The sequence below is a fragment of the Camelus dromedarius genome, chromosome 6, assembly GCF_036321535.1.
Source record: "Camelus dromedarius isolate mCamDro1 chromosome 6, mCamDro1.pat, whole genome shotgun sequence".
Classification (NCBI taxonomy): Eukaryota; Metazoa; Chordata; class Mammalia; order Artiodactyla; family Camelidae; genus Camelus; species Camelus dromedarius.
In genome coordinates, this window is record NC_087441.1 from 10957039 (window position 1) to 10972268 (window position 15230).

General features: G+C 43.6%; 1 protein-coding gene across 4 annotated transcripts in view; it reads right to left on the minus strand.

Moving 5' to 3' along the window:
- The window catches only part of SCAF8 (SR-related CTD associated factor 8), a 200033-nt gene that overhangs the window by 24807 nt on the left and 159996 nt on the right, over positions 1-15230 (minus strand). For 2 of the 4 annotated variants that reach the window (XR_010381211.1, XR_010381210.1), the window contains exon 22: positions 3537-3620. The gene's annotated coding sequence lies outside the window, so the exon portion shown is untranslated. Of the gene's footprint in view, positions 1-3536; positions 3626-15230 lie in introns of all 4 variants that reach the window. The other 2 variants (XR_010381209.1, XR_010381208.1) reach the window with 1 other exon arrangement.

A 15230-nucleotide genomic window follows, 5' to 3' on the forward strand; every position in this document is an offset into this window, starting at 1 on the left:
ATCTACAACAAAGGAAGCAAGACTATACAATGGAGAAAAGACAGTCTCTTCAACAATTGGTGCTGGGAAAACTGGACAGTTACCTGTAAAAGACTGAAATTAGAACATTCTCTAACATCATATACAAAAATAAACTCAAAATGGATTAAAGACCTAAATGTAAGCCCAGACATTATAAAACTCCTAGAGGAAAACACAGGCAGGACACTCGCAGACAGAAATCACAGCAATATATTTTTTGAACCAGTTCCTAGATTAATGGAAATAAAAGCAAAAGTAAACAAATGGGATCTAATTAAATTTAAAAGCTTTTGCACAGCTATGGATACCATCAACAAAATGAAAAGACAACCTACAGAACAGAGAAAATATTTGCAAATGAGGCAACCTTCAAGGGACTAATTTCCAAAATATACAAACAGCTCATACAGCTTAATATCAAAAAGAACAAGGAACCCAATCAAAAAATGGGCAGAAGACCTAAACAGATATTTCTCCAAAGAAAACATCCAGATGGCCAATAAGCTCATGAAAAGATGCTCAACATCACTAACTGTTAGAGAAATGCAACTCAAAACTACAATGAGATATCACCTCACATCAGTTGGAATGGCCATCATTAAAAAGTCCACAAACAATAAATGCTGGAGAGGATGCGGAGAAAAGGGAACCCTCCTAAGTTGCTGGTGGGAAAGTAAATTGGTACAGTCACTATGGAAAACAGTTTGGAGATTCCTCAAAAACCTAAAAATAGACTTACCATATGATCCAGCAATTCCACTCCTGGGCATATATCTGGAGGAAAATATAATTTGAAAAGATACATGTACCCCAATATTCACAGCAGCACTATTTACAATAGCCAAGATATGGAAGCAACCTAAATGTCCATCAACAGAAGACTGAATAAGGAAGATGTGGTACATATCTACAATGGAATACTACTCAGCCATAAAAAAGAATAAAATAATGCCATTTATAGCAATGTGGATGGACCTGGAGATTGTCATTCTAAATGAAGTAAGTCAGAAAGAGAAAGAAAAATACTATATGCTATCACTCATATGTGGAATCTAAAAAAGAAAGAAGAAAAAGACACTATGAACTCATCTACAAAACAGACTCGCAGACATAGTAAACAATCTCATTACCAGGGAAATGGGGTGGGAAAGGAAAAATTTGAGAGTTTGAGGTATGCTAAGGTTGAACTATTCAGATGGCAATTGTAACTCAGACGGGGAGTCAGGGCTAGAGATGCAGATCTAGACATCACCCTTGCAGCGACTTCTCTGAAAAGGTCAAAACTATCCCTAGAAGAAGAGGGGCGAGCTCCTGGGCACACCCTCAAATCCGCTTGTTGGGGATCCCAACAGGGGAGGAGTGGGTCCAGACCAAGGCATCTGGCAGGATCTGCTCAGGAGCCAAGGAAACCAGGCCAGGCTCCGGGGCATGAGCTTCCTGCAGAAAGGACAGGGGTGGGGGCAATAGCCAAGGAAGAAAGGAAACACAGAATGAGAATGAGGAAAGACGGGGCACTTTTTTGAAAGGAGATCATTCATGGCCAATAAAACCTCAGGCTGCAGAGTACAGATAAGAAGAAAGAAAATGTGAAAGGACCAGCAAATTTGACTGTGGATCACACTTGAGGAGGCTGGTCGGGAGCTACAGGAAGGAGCAGGATTAAGGGAGGTTAATGATCCTTAATCCTGAGCGTGTTCATCAAAGCTCCCAATGGGAAATACACACACAGGAGACATATGTTACACATTTAAATGGCCCAGATATCTGGATATGGGGTTCCTCTATGTCCAAAGTCCCTCTGAGCCAGAGGCAGACCCTGTGATGGTGCCTGCTGCCTGGAGAGCATGTGGACAGACAGCAGGGCGCTAGGACTGAGCAATGAGAATATCTTGGAACTCCAAGAGCTGGGGCCGGTCTCCAGGCTGGAGCTGCATCTTTGCAGGAAGGCCCTGGCCTGGGACAGCAACTCATGTTGCCGGTAGGGACTGTGGACAGAGAACAGATGGCCCGTAGGCCCCCAGGGCAAGTGCACAGAGGCCACAACAGAGGGCTGGGGCAGCAGTGCTGTGAGCTCCTTGCTCCTTCCCATGAGTGGACCACAACTCTGGGTTTTCGCGATGAGCCCAGTGGCATCTGAGCACTTCTGTTGAGAATACCGGTGAGTTGGCCAGGGAATACAGACTGACATCTCCTGGAGATTCAGGCTCAGAGGCTCCATCCTTTACACTAGGGGAAGTTGGGGGGATCCCCTCCCCATGTCTTCACGTGGCACAGATGTTGCAGAGGCACAGGCATGGGGGTGCTATGGGTGCAATGTTCACATCCTCTCTTAATTCACAGGTTGAAATCCTAGCCCCCTTGGTGACTGTTTAAGAAGCTGAGGTCTTTGGAATGTGATTAGGTCACGAGGGTGAGGCCCACAATATTGGGATCAGTGCCCTTATAACAGAGACCCCAGAGAACTCCCTTGGCCCTTCTCCCATGTGAGGACACAAGCAAGAAGGCAACGTCTGCGAGGAAGCTGGCATCAAATCTGCCGGTGCCGAGATTTTGGACCCCTCAGTGTCTAAAACTCTGAGAAATAAATGTCTGTTATAGCAGCCGAGGCCAAGAAAGGCCCTAAAGGAAACCATAATGAAGCCAGAGTTTTAGAATCATCTGAAAGTCCTACAAGCTTAGAAGCAACTGGAATCAGAGCAGTGGGGATGCCTTCCTGGCCTACAGATTTTAATGAAGACTGTAGAAAACCCTGAGATTTCATGGAATATTATATGTGTAGTCAATTTCCTTCAGCAAAACATTCTAAAACATCCAGAAACTATCTATTAGCTACCAATCATTGTTGCAATATGCACAGCTCTGATTTGCAAGGGGAAAATGCCCGGTTTCCCCGAACTGAACCTCTAGTGTGACACACACTGGTAATACACAGCGCTGAGACCATGCTGACAACACATCTGGCACCGTCCCTGGTGCTTTGCACACATTCACTCACTCACACACACAAACCCTGCCATGGAGGTATTTTAACACGAGCCACAGAGAACAAAGGAGGGAAAAAAGACCGTTTCTGATGCTCCTTTTTCTCTCTGACACCACCCTCTGCGTTGTGTGGAAGCTGGCTATATGTTCATTTTGAAAACAGCAAAGGAAAAGAAGTCCTTTTTGACCCTTTTTGGCAGGGAGCTTAACCTTTCAAGCTGAACCCCTGATTATCCGATATTCTTTTCCAGCAGATTCTCTGCGGGGGGCAGAGGTGGGCAGTGTTGAGAAGGAGCAAAGGAGAAACTTCTGTATTAGGGAGCTGGGGCACAGAAGTGCACTGATAACCTCTCCACACCCAGCGTTTTACTTCTCCTAGACATCTGAAAAAATCTTGACTTTCATACCACAGCAGTTACAGGGGTCTGACGCCGGCAAGATGTCCTGAACCACCCGCTGACTTCAGAACAGCCCATACATTGAGAACTGACAAGACAGGTACGAGCTGGTAGCAAATGGAATTCACTACTGACCTTCTTACATGCGAACCAGGAAGACGAAGAGGAAAGACTTCATGTTCTGCTGGACTTAGAAGCTCTGTTATCGTCTGAGTCATTCTGTCCTGGAAGAAAACAAGTGGGTTTGTTAAATGACTCCCATGTGGATGATCAGTTCACACCTCATTAAACAGAAAGCTCACAGTTCATGGACAAGATGAAGGACAATTCAGGCAAAAGCCTGATTTTTAAAGTATGATGTATGCAGATAACAGATAACCTGACTCTTCACTTTGGGGATCCGGTAAGCTAAAGCATCATTTAGTATTTCTACGTGAGAGTGGCAAGAAATGTTTCTAAAGAGAAAAAGTTGTAGGCGCTGTATTTGATTCAGATGCTACAGCTATGTTTTCAGTGAAATGTTATCTCCTCATTAGTTCATATAATCTGGCAAATGTGAAATGAAGGACTTTGAAGTTCATATTCAGGATCACAGAATTTGGGGAATGGGTACCATGCTCCCTTTCAGAAATGAAGAAACAAGATCCAGAAAGGCTGTCCCTCTCACTGTCTGGTGGCCAGTTACTGATGGAACATGAAGTTCTTTGACTAGTGCTTTTTTGGCTACATCAGACTTAACTTAGGTGTTGTCGTTCTGAAATAATACGTTTTTTTAATTCTTATTTTTTATTGAAGTGTAGTCAATTTACAATGTTAGTTTCAGGTGTATAGCAAAGGGATTCAGTTATACATAAACAGATATATATATATATATATATATATATTTATTTATTTTCAGATTCTTTTCCATTATAGCTCATTACAAGAAATTGAATATAGTTACTTCCCTATATTATACAGTAGGTCCTTTTTATTCATCTATTTTATATACAGTAGTGTGCATCTGTTAATCCTAAACTCCTAATTTATCCCTCCCCTCCCCTTTCCCCCTGGTAACCATAAGTTTGTTCTCTATGTCTGTATGTTTCTGTATTGTAAATAAATTCATAAGTTTGTTTTCTATGTCCGTGAGTCTATTTCGGGTTTGCAAATAAAATTTGTATCTTTTTTTAGAGTCCACATATAAATGACGTCAAATCATATTTATCTTTCTCTGTCTGACTTACTTCACTTAATATGATAATCTCTAGGTCCATCCATGTTGCTGCAAGAAATAATACCTTTGATTGAAGACTTTTGAGTCACAAAACAATCTGCATTTCCTGTTGATTTTAAACTTATTTTATAGTCTTCTTAAATGTAGAAGTCATTTTCATTCTTGCAAAGAAATTCTAGTAACGAGCTCGTCTCCACTTTTCATGGAGAAATGAGTCCCACTAGGGTATGACAAAACGGACTGTCCCCCTTGACCGTCCCATTTACAGCCAGAGCCTGGCTGGGCTAAACTCCAGAAGAAACTGCTCTCCCTGAAGGCTGGTATGTCCCTGGCTCCATGGCATCTTGGAAAATCTCAAGGTGCCTGAGCTGCTTGAGGCTTTAGGCTAATGGAGTTCAAATCTCTCGTGACACTTAAAGAAACTGCAATGCAGTCAGATGGCCAGTTAAAGGGAGAGCTAGTTCTAGAAAACCAGAAAAAAGCGTGTGTTAATTAAGCACATGTTGGTGCTAAGCCCTGTGTTCTCTGCTTTAAATACATGATCTCATTCAGTTCTCACGACTGCCCCCAGGTATGCATGGGCACTTTTCCATTTTACCTATTTCACAAATACTACTATTTCAAGTAGTATTTATCTGAGCATCTGCTACCTGCCAGACACCAAGGTGGCTCAGTACACAAAGGAGAAGTAGACAAGCTCCGATTCCTACCCACAGTGAGGTCACAGTCTCACAGGGACGGGGCAGGGGAGAGTCAGGCACATTAATCACAACTGTGTTGTTCCAACGGCAGCTTGTGAGCCAGTTAGATAGAAGATCATGAAACCAATTTACTGAGTCCTGATCAGCATTCAAAATAAATGAATGAACAAATAAAGTAGAACAGAATAGCACAAAAGGAAAATATCAGAGTGCATGCGGTAACAGTACAGAAACTCACACAGATATCTGTCTGTATATCTGTATCGATCATGTATATATAGGCATATCTGTGTGTGCTAGTTTGCAATGGAAAATGTATTTTCTTTTGTAAGTGATGCTGGGAAAAAAACTGTGAGAGCTCTCAAGTTATAGACCAAAGTGACAAGCACTCTATTAGAAATTCATACAAAATGGTGAGAGTGAAGAGGAGGGACTGTGTCTGCAGATTAATTAGCCCTTAGCTCCACAGTAAGCTGGGTACGATTTTGGTTCCTTACCAAAGACAAGTCTTTCAAGGATGGGATGCCTACGTCTAATGTTCAGAGCTAGGAAGAGCTTGAGAAAGACTGGTGTGACGTTTCCAGGTCTAGAGAGGAAAATAGAGGGGGCGCCTCCTCCCAGAGTCTGGGAAAAGGGGTGGCACCTATGAAACCACAAAAGGCACAATGACACCAGACGTTTGCATTTGCACAATGGAACCAGACTCGGGAGAAAGGGATTAAGCCTCAAGAAGATGGAACCCAAATCCAGCCCTAATCGCTAAGACTGCAGGAGCTGCTGGAATCTCTGTTAATTCCCGCCATCCCACTGCACAGAGAATGCAGAAGAGTCTGGAAGGCGGAAGCCAGGGAGCTAGGCTTGGGTTCCTTTAAATGGTCTTAATCTTGAGAGCAGCGCCTCCTTTGGGAAGTCAGCTTTCTGCGACCTCCCTTATTAGGATAAAATAGTTACTTAATTTTCTGTTCTTTTAATACAACTTCCTCTAGACATAGTCTAGATTTCATGCAGGCTGAGGGTCTGTGGCAATTCGCAAGACCGCCACGTGGAGGTATTTTCTCAACTTTCTGAGTATGGATTCAAGGCAAGAGAAAAAAATTCTTCCTACCAAATAACCCAGTCATTCATGTTGTAAGCCTCTCTGACGTGGGTTTAAGTAACTGTGCAATAAGACATAGCTCAGGGCAGCGGTCAAATTCGCTGTGTCATTTTGGGGACTTGGTTATTGCGTATTTATCGCTTAACTAGCAACAACATGAGATGATGTCAAGATTAATTATCTTATCCATTATTTAACCCATATTTTTTTCATGGTGCATACTTATGGGATGATGACAAGACTTGGGTACCACACAGAAGAAACAGCTCCAGCAATGTACAGAAAAATAACAACGAGATGTTTAGGGTTTATGTCTATTCCCTATCACATGGGTCAGATCTGTGCAAAAGAAATGTCTTTAATCAGTTCCTCTTCACTATGGGTTATGGCTGAGGAGAGGACACTGGCCCATGTTGAAAGCAGGAGAAATAATTAGGGTAGGATTTTTTATTCTATTTAGAAGCAAATAGTCCACATGAAAGCATTTTCATGAACTAAGAGGTATTCTGCAAGTGTTCACTTTAGCTATTATTATCAATGCTAATAAATTATCAGGTAAAAATTTTTAAATATTAGTATCTTCAAGTAAGTGAAATAACATTTGATGTCTCCAGAGTATGTTGGTTTTCATACCTTATTATTTTTAAACCAAGGACTCAGATTTAACTAACATGTTCAAGAATCAAGATTAATAATAAGGCTGAGAGCTTAATAAATAATCACTCTTCATAACAGAAGTGTAGATGGACTTTGATTAATAATTCAGTCCTATGATCTTCTCCGTACAGATGGAGCAGCAGGAGCAGAGAAACTGACTTGCCCGGCATCCCACAGTGTCAGAACGGAAATAGGAAGTCAGATCCTGGCGACACCAGAGCCCGCGTTTGTTGTCGTTTCTAATGGAGGTGCTGGGGACGGAACCCAGGACCTCGTGCGTGCTAAGCTCACGCTTTACCACTGAGCTCTATCCCCACCCCACAGAGCACTTGGTTTTTAGCTTCTAAGCTTGTGATTTGGGTTGTTGGTTTGCTTTTTCTTTATCTTTTTTAATTTTTTAAACATTTTTTATTGAGTTATAGTCATTTTACAATGTTGTGTCAAATTCCAGTGTAGAGTGCAATTTTTCAGTTATACGTGAACACACATATATTCATTGTCACATTTGTTTTCACTGTGAGCTACCACAAGATCTTGTATATTGGTTTGCTTTTTCATACAGAGCCATAGCTCTGTTCTGTTCTTTGTCCAGAATATAGACGATCTTATGTAATGTAGTGATTATACATGTTATAACCACACACATCACAAAATCAGTGGTGAAATGAAAAGCTCTCCTTGAACATCAGCCAAAAAACTTCGGTCTTTCAACTGCTAGTCTGGATTCAAAAGAAGAATTTTTGGCTTCTCAGCCTTTTAAATGATATCTATTTTTAGGTTTTACCACGTTTCAATTAAAATTAGGTGTTACCGCTATGTTGGCAAAAAAAAAGTCTCAAAATTATAGCTAACACAAGGTAACTAAAGTGAGTGGGTTGCTGGTGGAATTTAACTTAAATACTTTAAGTCCTACTTAAAGGTCATTCAATAGATAAATTATAAAGAGTTGGAAGAAGTATCGACAGTTTTATTAAGTATTTTTAAACAGGCAAGATTAAACTTTTAAATCTAGAAATGATGCACAATTGAGTAATTAAACTACTGAAAGTGAAGCACAGGGAAGTGGTTACCATATGAGTTCAGAGGAGCAGTTACTCCCCGGGGAGAAGAGGGTCTGAGGGGGTTGAGCACACAGAAGCGGCTGCTGGGGGCAGAAGGAAAGTGCTATTTCTTGGCTTCGGTGGTGTCCCCTTAGAATAGTTCCTTAAGCTGTTACCTTGCTTTGTGTGCCTTTCTGTATCTATGGACGGCCCCGCCCCCCTTAATCTAAAAGAATTTACATTAAGAAGTCATTTGCTTGAAATAGGGAACTAATGGTATAATAATCAGCTGTTTTTTCCTGGTCGAGGAGGACAAAAATAATGAAAATTTAAGCCCATGTTCTCTTCATTTGTTACACGGAAGGCGGCATTCTCAGGGGCTCTGGTGCAGTGCACGCTGGATCAGTCACTTGAGTAACAGCCGGTTCCTCCTAAGAATGCGTTCAAAATGATTTCTTTTTAAATTTTCTGTCTTTTTTTTTTTTTAATGGAGGTGCTGGGGATCGAACCCAGGACGTCCTGCATGCTAAGCATGCCCTCTACCACTGCGCTATACCCTCCCCTCGAAATGATTTTGATGGCACATCAGTCTAATCGATTGTACTAACGGATGGAGGTTTCACTCGCTTTGGAACTCAAATTTAAAATAGATGGTCCCCCAAATGCACATGTTATTCAGCTTTATTTCTCGCTTTCAGATTTTAATCAAGTTCAGAGCAGCTCAAAATTTCCTCTTCCAACAGGAAGAGTCAGGTAAGCCCCAGGTAAGTTCTTGCAAACAACAAATTGGAACCGCCAGTTTACTGCCGAACACCTGGGCCTGGGCTCCCGGCCAGCGCCCGGCAGGGGCCCCGCCGTCCCTCCGGGCCCCGCACCGCGGGCGGGGGAGGGGAAAGCGCAGCGCGCAGGACACAGGCCGTCTTTACTCCATCCCAGTTCTCCCGGGTCTAACTCTGCTCCTTTTTCTGCAGGGGAATAAAATACTTCGCCATTTTCTGTTTATTTGCACGGAGGGCTGTTCAACAGAGGAGCACAAAGGCTTGGGGAGAAAGCCACAGCCACGTGGCCGAGAGTGCTTTCCAATCACAATAAACACGCCCAAAGAGGGAGGAAGATGGTAAGCGATCTATTTCCTTTTTAACATTCTTTCAAATAAATGCCCGGCCCTGGAGGAGGCAGCCTCACATGTTTCCACGAGATGAATAAATGCGCAGAAGCACAGACCTTTGGACCCTACCTGTGCCGCGCCCGCCCAGGCCCCAGTCCAGACCACAGCTCTGCAACTGGATCCCCAGGGCCCGAGTATCTGGAGATTGTCTACAACTCGGGGCATCTGGGCCGCTTTCCCTTCCATGAGCCCTTGGCAGTCCGACATGTAAAAAGACACTCCTCTGACACATTCTGCAGAGGCTCCGCGTCCTCCAAGCCGAGTCTCGGGCCACTGAGAAGCACTGGGTGGTTTAGAAACCTCAGCCTGGGCGGGCTGCAGGGGAGTGCAGCCAAACCTACACTCTGGTCCATCGCCTTTTGAAGCTATTTCCCCTGAAGCATGTGAGCAAAATCCACACCAGTTTTAAAGCAACATAGGATTGTTGTGAAAGAATATAAGGGACGGTGTTTTCTTCACCCACTTCTATGAATCCGTCCCTTCCAATGTCTGCATCCACGTGTCATCCTGCCTTACTCACTCTGAATGAGACCCAGTAACGCTGAGCACCGCGGCATGGGACACTTTACACACCAGGGAACCTTAAAACATCACCAACAAAAAGCTGAGTCCTCCCATTGCTGTCAGAAGGTGGGATAAGAGCAGAATCTCTCAAGTTCTTTAAAAGGAGAAAAACGCATTTTCAACTCCAAAAGGCACCCCCTCCCCAATACACATCCAATACTAATGACCTGGCCATAGAAGGGCTTCCATCAGACCATTAAAACCTGCAAGTCTATCAAATTCCCACCCTAAACACCTTCCTTTGTTGCTAAACAAAGTTGTTGCTTTGCTAAACAACAGTCTACGAATGTGTTGAGCTGAAGACCAAGAAGGACACACAGGAGCTTTATGGGGTGACCTTCTGCTATCACTAGTGTTGCCTCCTAGACTTGTGCAGTGCGCAACCTGTGAGGCCACATGTGGCAGCCCTGATTATACTTACAACACCAGAATACATTCTTTACTTGTGTATATGCATATTATGTATATTACAAAAGCAATATGTATATTACAAATTCCATGTAAACCAGTTTGTTCTATCATATGCCCATGGAAATCTTGATTACCCAACTCTTAGTCGCTGTTTCATTAATCTAAACCAACATCAATAAGTTAATGTTTAGTGCCCAAGTGTTAGGAGCTCTTTTCCTTTCAATCGTTGAGTATAAATCCACTTGAAAGTCAGACTTCGCTTCACTTGAGTCAACAGTGATCTTTGATATCCCCCTCCTCATTCCACCCTCTCAGGTCTTCTAATATTTCCTCTGAACCATTACAGCTGTTTTCTAACTGGCCTTCCAACTTCTAGTCTCTCTCAACGGACCTGTCACATTATAGCCAGAATTACTTCCTCAAACACAGATAGGCTTCGATCACTTCTGTTTAATGCCTCTATATTTCCCAAGAGATTAAAGTCCAAACAAATCACTGTGATACATGCCCAGTTTCTAGTCCAATCAGCTCATCGGACTGGGCTAAAATAACTTCCAATACCACCACTATCCACTCATGCACCCACTTCATGAAAACTCACCGAGTCCTCTTAAAAGCACAGTGGGATTCAGGAAGACGGAAGACAGTAAAACCCATTCCCTGACCTCAGGGTGCAAACACGTTGGCAGGAGATATGGACATGTAAATAAATCATTTTAATTGACCACAGTGACCTCGACTGGGCCCCAAACTGGTGTACCCATCTCATATGCAGTGAATTCCCACTCACCCATTTTTCCTGTATTCCAATTATGTTGATTTTTTGCTATTTAAAAATGTACCAGTTTCTTTGATACCTGCCTATTTTTACTTCACCTCCAGTGCTTGGACTGCCCTCCCCGAGTCTCTGCCCAGTGAATCTCTGTTGATCCTTCAAGGGCCCTGCCCAATATCCCCTCTGCTGTAAGGCCTTCCCTGATACTCTTGGGCATAATATCTGCTTCTTTTTCAGGGCTGCTTCTACCCTAGCAAATTCTTACATTGTGCTCAATCGTGGTTTCAATGCCTATGTTCTCTACTACGTTGAGGGCAGCCTCTATATTTTCAGGAGTTGTGGCTTCTCTAGCCTCCTCCCCTACCGTCAGGAACTCAAGTGGATTAGGAACTGAATGCAGAGTGGTAAAGGTCATTAGGGGAAAATTGGTCCCCAGAGTGAAGGGCTGAGCCAAACCCCACCTAAAGCAGTCACCTCTTTTGTGCTGCCTCACTCCTGTGAGCCTGTCCGCTTCCTAGTACGGGGCAGGATGGCCTCTTTGTGGCTGAGCCAATCCCCGGCCACAAGGGCTGCGGTCTCAACAGAGGACAGGGCCGGGTAGCAACGGGAAAAGGACTGCATCACTCTATGAACAAAGCTGATTCTTTGGGCTGCTGTGCACAGCAAAAGACCCTCTGCAGCTAATGCCAGTATCTCTGGCTTCTCTTGATTTCGGTAACTAAGAACCCGGGCTCCGTGGAAGTGGCTTCTAGAAGTGGTAAACTTTGCCCAGAGCCAATATATTGAGTAAATATGAAAGAAGAAATGAGGTATCTGGATTCAAATTTAAGTACAAGAGACCTTCTTTCTTCCCTCCCTCCTGCCGTTCCTTCTTAAACGTTGAGAAACTAACTTGTATGACCGATAGATGTCATTTTCATGTAGCTGAACATATTACAATAGTTCATTAAAAATCCAGTTCAGCTAAGTGTAATTAATTTTAGGGTCATTCATCTAGTTTTCATTTATCCCACACAAGAGGGTAAGATGTGGCTGCTGCCCTCAAGAAGTTCATAATCTGGAGGCTACTTTGGTTCACTGACAGCCCTGCCATTTGTCCAAGTGTGAGACATTTCAACCCACAGACAGTGATTATGGAGGAACTTAACTAGTTAGTGCATTAATTAATTAGCCCACAGCTCCCTCTAGGCTACAATTGGTGACTTGGCCAAGAAAAATTACTGAGCCAAAGCCCAGACAATAGAAAACTAGGCTAGAGTGTGTATGTCTGCAGATTAGCATCTGTAAATAAACATTCGTAAATATGGAGAGGTGCTGAGCTGCCATCCAGACGAGCCACGAAGGGGCTGGGGGGCCGAGGGAGATGGCTGCCGCTCGCCTGTCCAGAGGCGGTGGTGGGGGGTGTGGTTCCCTCCCCAACAGCTGGGATCCCACAGGTCCTCCCACTCCCCAGCCATGACCAGGGTGGGGGGTGGTTCCCTCTGCACTGCCTCCTTCTCCAAGGATACAGAGGAGGAGAAGCTTCCACACATGATCCAGCCCTCGACCTGCCCCTTTAATAGGTTGAGTTCCTGGTCCTCGCATCTCACAGGCAAAGGCAGGGATATTGGGCTCGTCCCCTCTTTCAGTGGCCTGATGGGATCCCAAAACAGGATCCAGAAAACTGGGGGTCAGTTCTTCTCCTTGTTACACTAACCCCATCTTCTCTCCTCTGGGTGGTCACAGCAGCACTGTGGGCAGGGTCTGGGGAGGACCAGGTTTGGGTCCTGAAGTCTCAGGCAGACCTCAGTGAGTTGGCTCTGGGCGGGGTTGGATGTATCCTCATTTCTCAAAGGAGAAGCTGGAATTCGGAGTGGCTTACCAAAGGGATTCAGCCAGTCAAAACCATTCTGGTAACTTATGAGGAAAACCAAAGCTATGCTGTTAAAGTCTGAGAAAAGCAAATTCCAGAGCCATGGTTTTCTCCTCTGCACGGCCAAGGCCCAGCTAAAGCAAACTTTGCTTCCCGTTTCTTTTCCTGAATGAAGCCAACAGCACCATGTTTGAATTCATTGTGTTAAAATTAACTTCAGAGAAACAAGGAACACAGCCTGTAAGGTACAGCTAGGGGAAAAAGTCTCAAAACCACCCATCCGGGGGGGGAGCATATAGCTCAGTGGTAGAGCACATGCTTAGTATGCACAAGGTCCTGGGTTCAATCCCCAGCACCTCCATTAAATAATAATAATAAATAAATAAACCTAAATACCCCCCAAAACAAACAAACCAAAAAAAAAAAAAAAAAAAAAAACCACAACAAACACCAAGGATAATACTGGGCTTAAAAAAAAAAAAAGGCCAAAAAAACTACCCATCTGTTGTATCCAACCCCACAGCCTTTTAAAATGAAGGCAACGTTTGCCCAGAGAGCAGTTCCGTCCTGCAGAGACAACCCTATCCCGGGGCAGGATGAACGTGAGTAATAAGGCACAAACATCAGCCTAAGTTCCAACTTCAAAAGGAGTATGATCACTGTTTCCATAAACGCTCTCCTTCCAGATTGACAGTGGGTCCCCAGATCGAAGATGAGCGTGTCCCACCCCCAGAATTTCCCTAGACCACACAGCCCTCCCCCTGTCCTCGGCGCGGTCATTTGCATACGTTCTAACCTAAACCAGGGCCATGTATAAAAGGGCTTGTGTTTAACTTTATTCTATTTCATTCCAGTGCTTTCTTCCAGCTACCCAATCTGTACGTAATTAAAATCATATTGCAGCGAACGCTGAATGGTATGAATAGTTTTACCATATGTATACAATTGACTAGCTGTAGAATTTGGCATGTCTGCTGTGATCCCATTAAGAGGGGCGAGCCTGGCTTATTTTGGAGCATGCGTTATATGTTTTGGATCGGTCCTGTTTTTCTGACTTCTACTAAGGCTGTCTGTGATGCTTAACCCTTTGTCAACGGTCACCATGACGTTCTCCTGCATTTTGACAATGAGGACCATGGCACCCTGGCTCAAAAGTTATTTGGCTCGTGGAGGAAGGCTCCTTTGAAAATTTTCCATTTTCTGAACCCAAATTAGCTTTCTGAGTCTTGACAAAGGCTGAGCAGATAGCATCAAAGCCTCCAAGATCAAGTGGAAGTGAAAGGAGAAAATGCAGATGGAGTCATGGCTTCCTGGTCCTACAGGCAGAGAGCACTCCTTCAAGCTGGAAAGAGGCAATTTCAGGACAAAAAGAGGAAGCACTGTGCTACTGGAGATAATAAAAATATGAGACGTATGTTGCCAGAGATAGCAGATAAAACATAAAGGGGTTCAAGAAGGAGTTAGCAAAGGTCACGCTGACAGATCCACCTTTGAAGAACATTCCTGACATTCTGAGCCTGAGCCCAGAGAAGGAGAACCTATCTTTCCACCTCATCACATGCCCCACTCGACCCACCCTCCTGCCCACAACAAAAGGCTCAAGGTCTTTCTCAGAGGAAGAATCCCAGGTTGCATGCACCTCTGGTCTGACCCTCTGGATCACTGTACTCAGACTTGATGTCATTTGTAGTTAATCAAGCTGTAAAGCTGCAATTTTGCTTTAAGACATTCTTCAGTATAGATTTCAGAATGAATTAAAATCTCCCTTAACGTATGACATGAAGAAACACATGTTCTTAATCTATGGGTTTAAAATTGTTTTAGAATTACATCAATGAGACATACCTCAAAAGAAGAATCAGGCCACCAACTCTCAAGCACTAGAGCATAAGGGCAATGTAGGATACTACTACTTTCCAGAATGGCTTACAACAAATCAGGTGTTAACATTCTTTAAAAAGAGACTTTCATCTGGAGGGGGAAAAAAACGAGCTTTGGAATCCGGTGGATGCTAGTTTGTGGCTGGAGGCAGAAGTCCTGCTCAGTTGCTCTGAGGATAGACTGAAGGCAGGGGTACCCAGCACCCCCAGGAAATGGAGTCGGGGAGAGAAATGTCCTCATGTCATTAGTCAGTCAAGTTCCCAAACCAGAAAGCAAATCCTGAGTTCTCAGTAGCAAATGCAAAGCTACAGGATGTTAACCTTAGAAAACTGCAAAATAAATGTGAAAGGTTCATTCCCTAAAACAGGAAGATTATAGAGAAACGGTTAAAGATAGTTCTGGAGACAAGAATTTCATATTCAAAGCTTGGTTACACTAAAACACCAATTCAAAAAGATACATGCACCT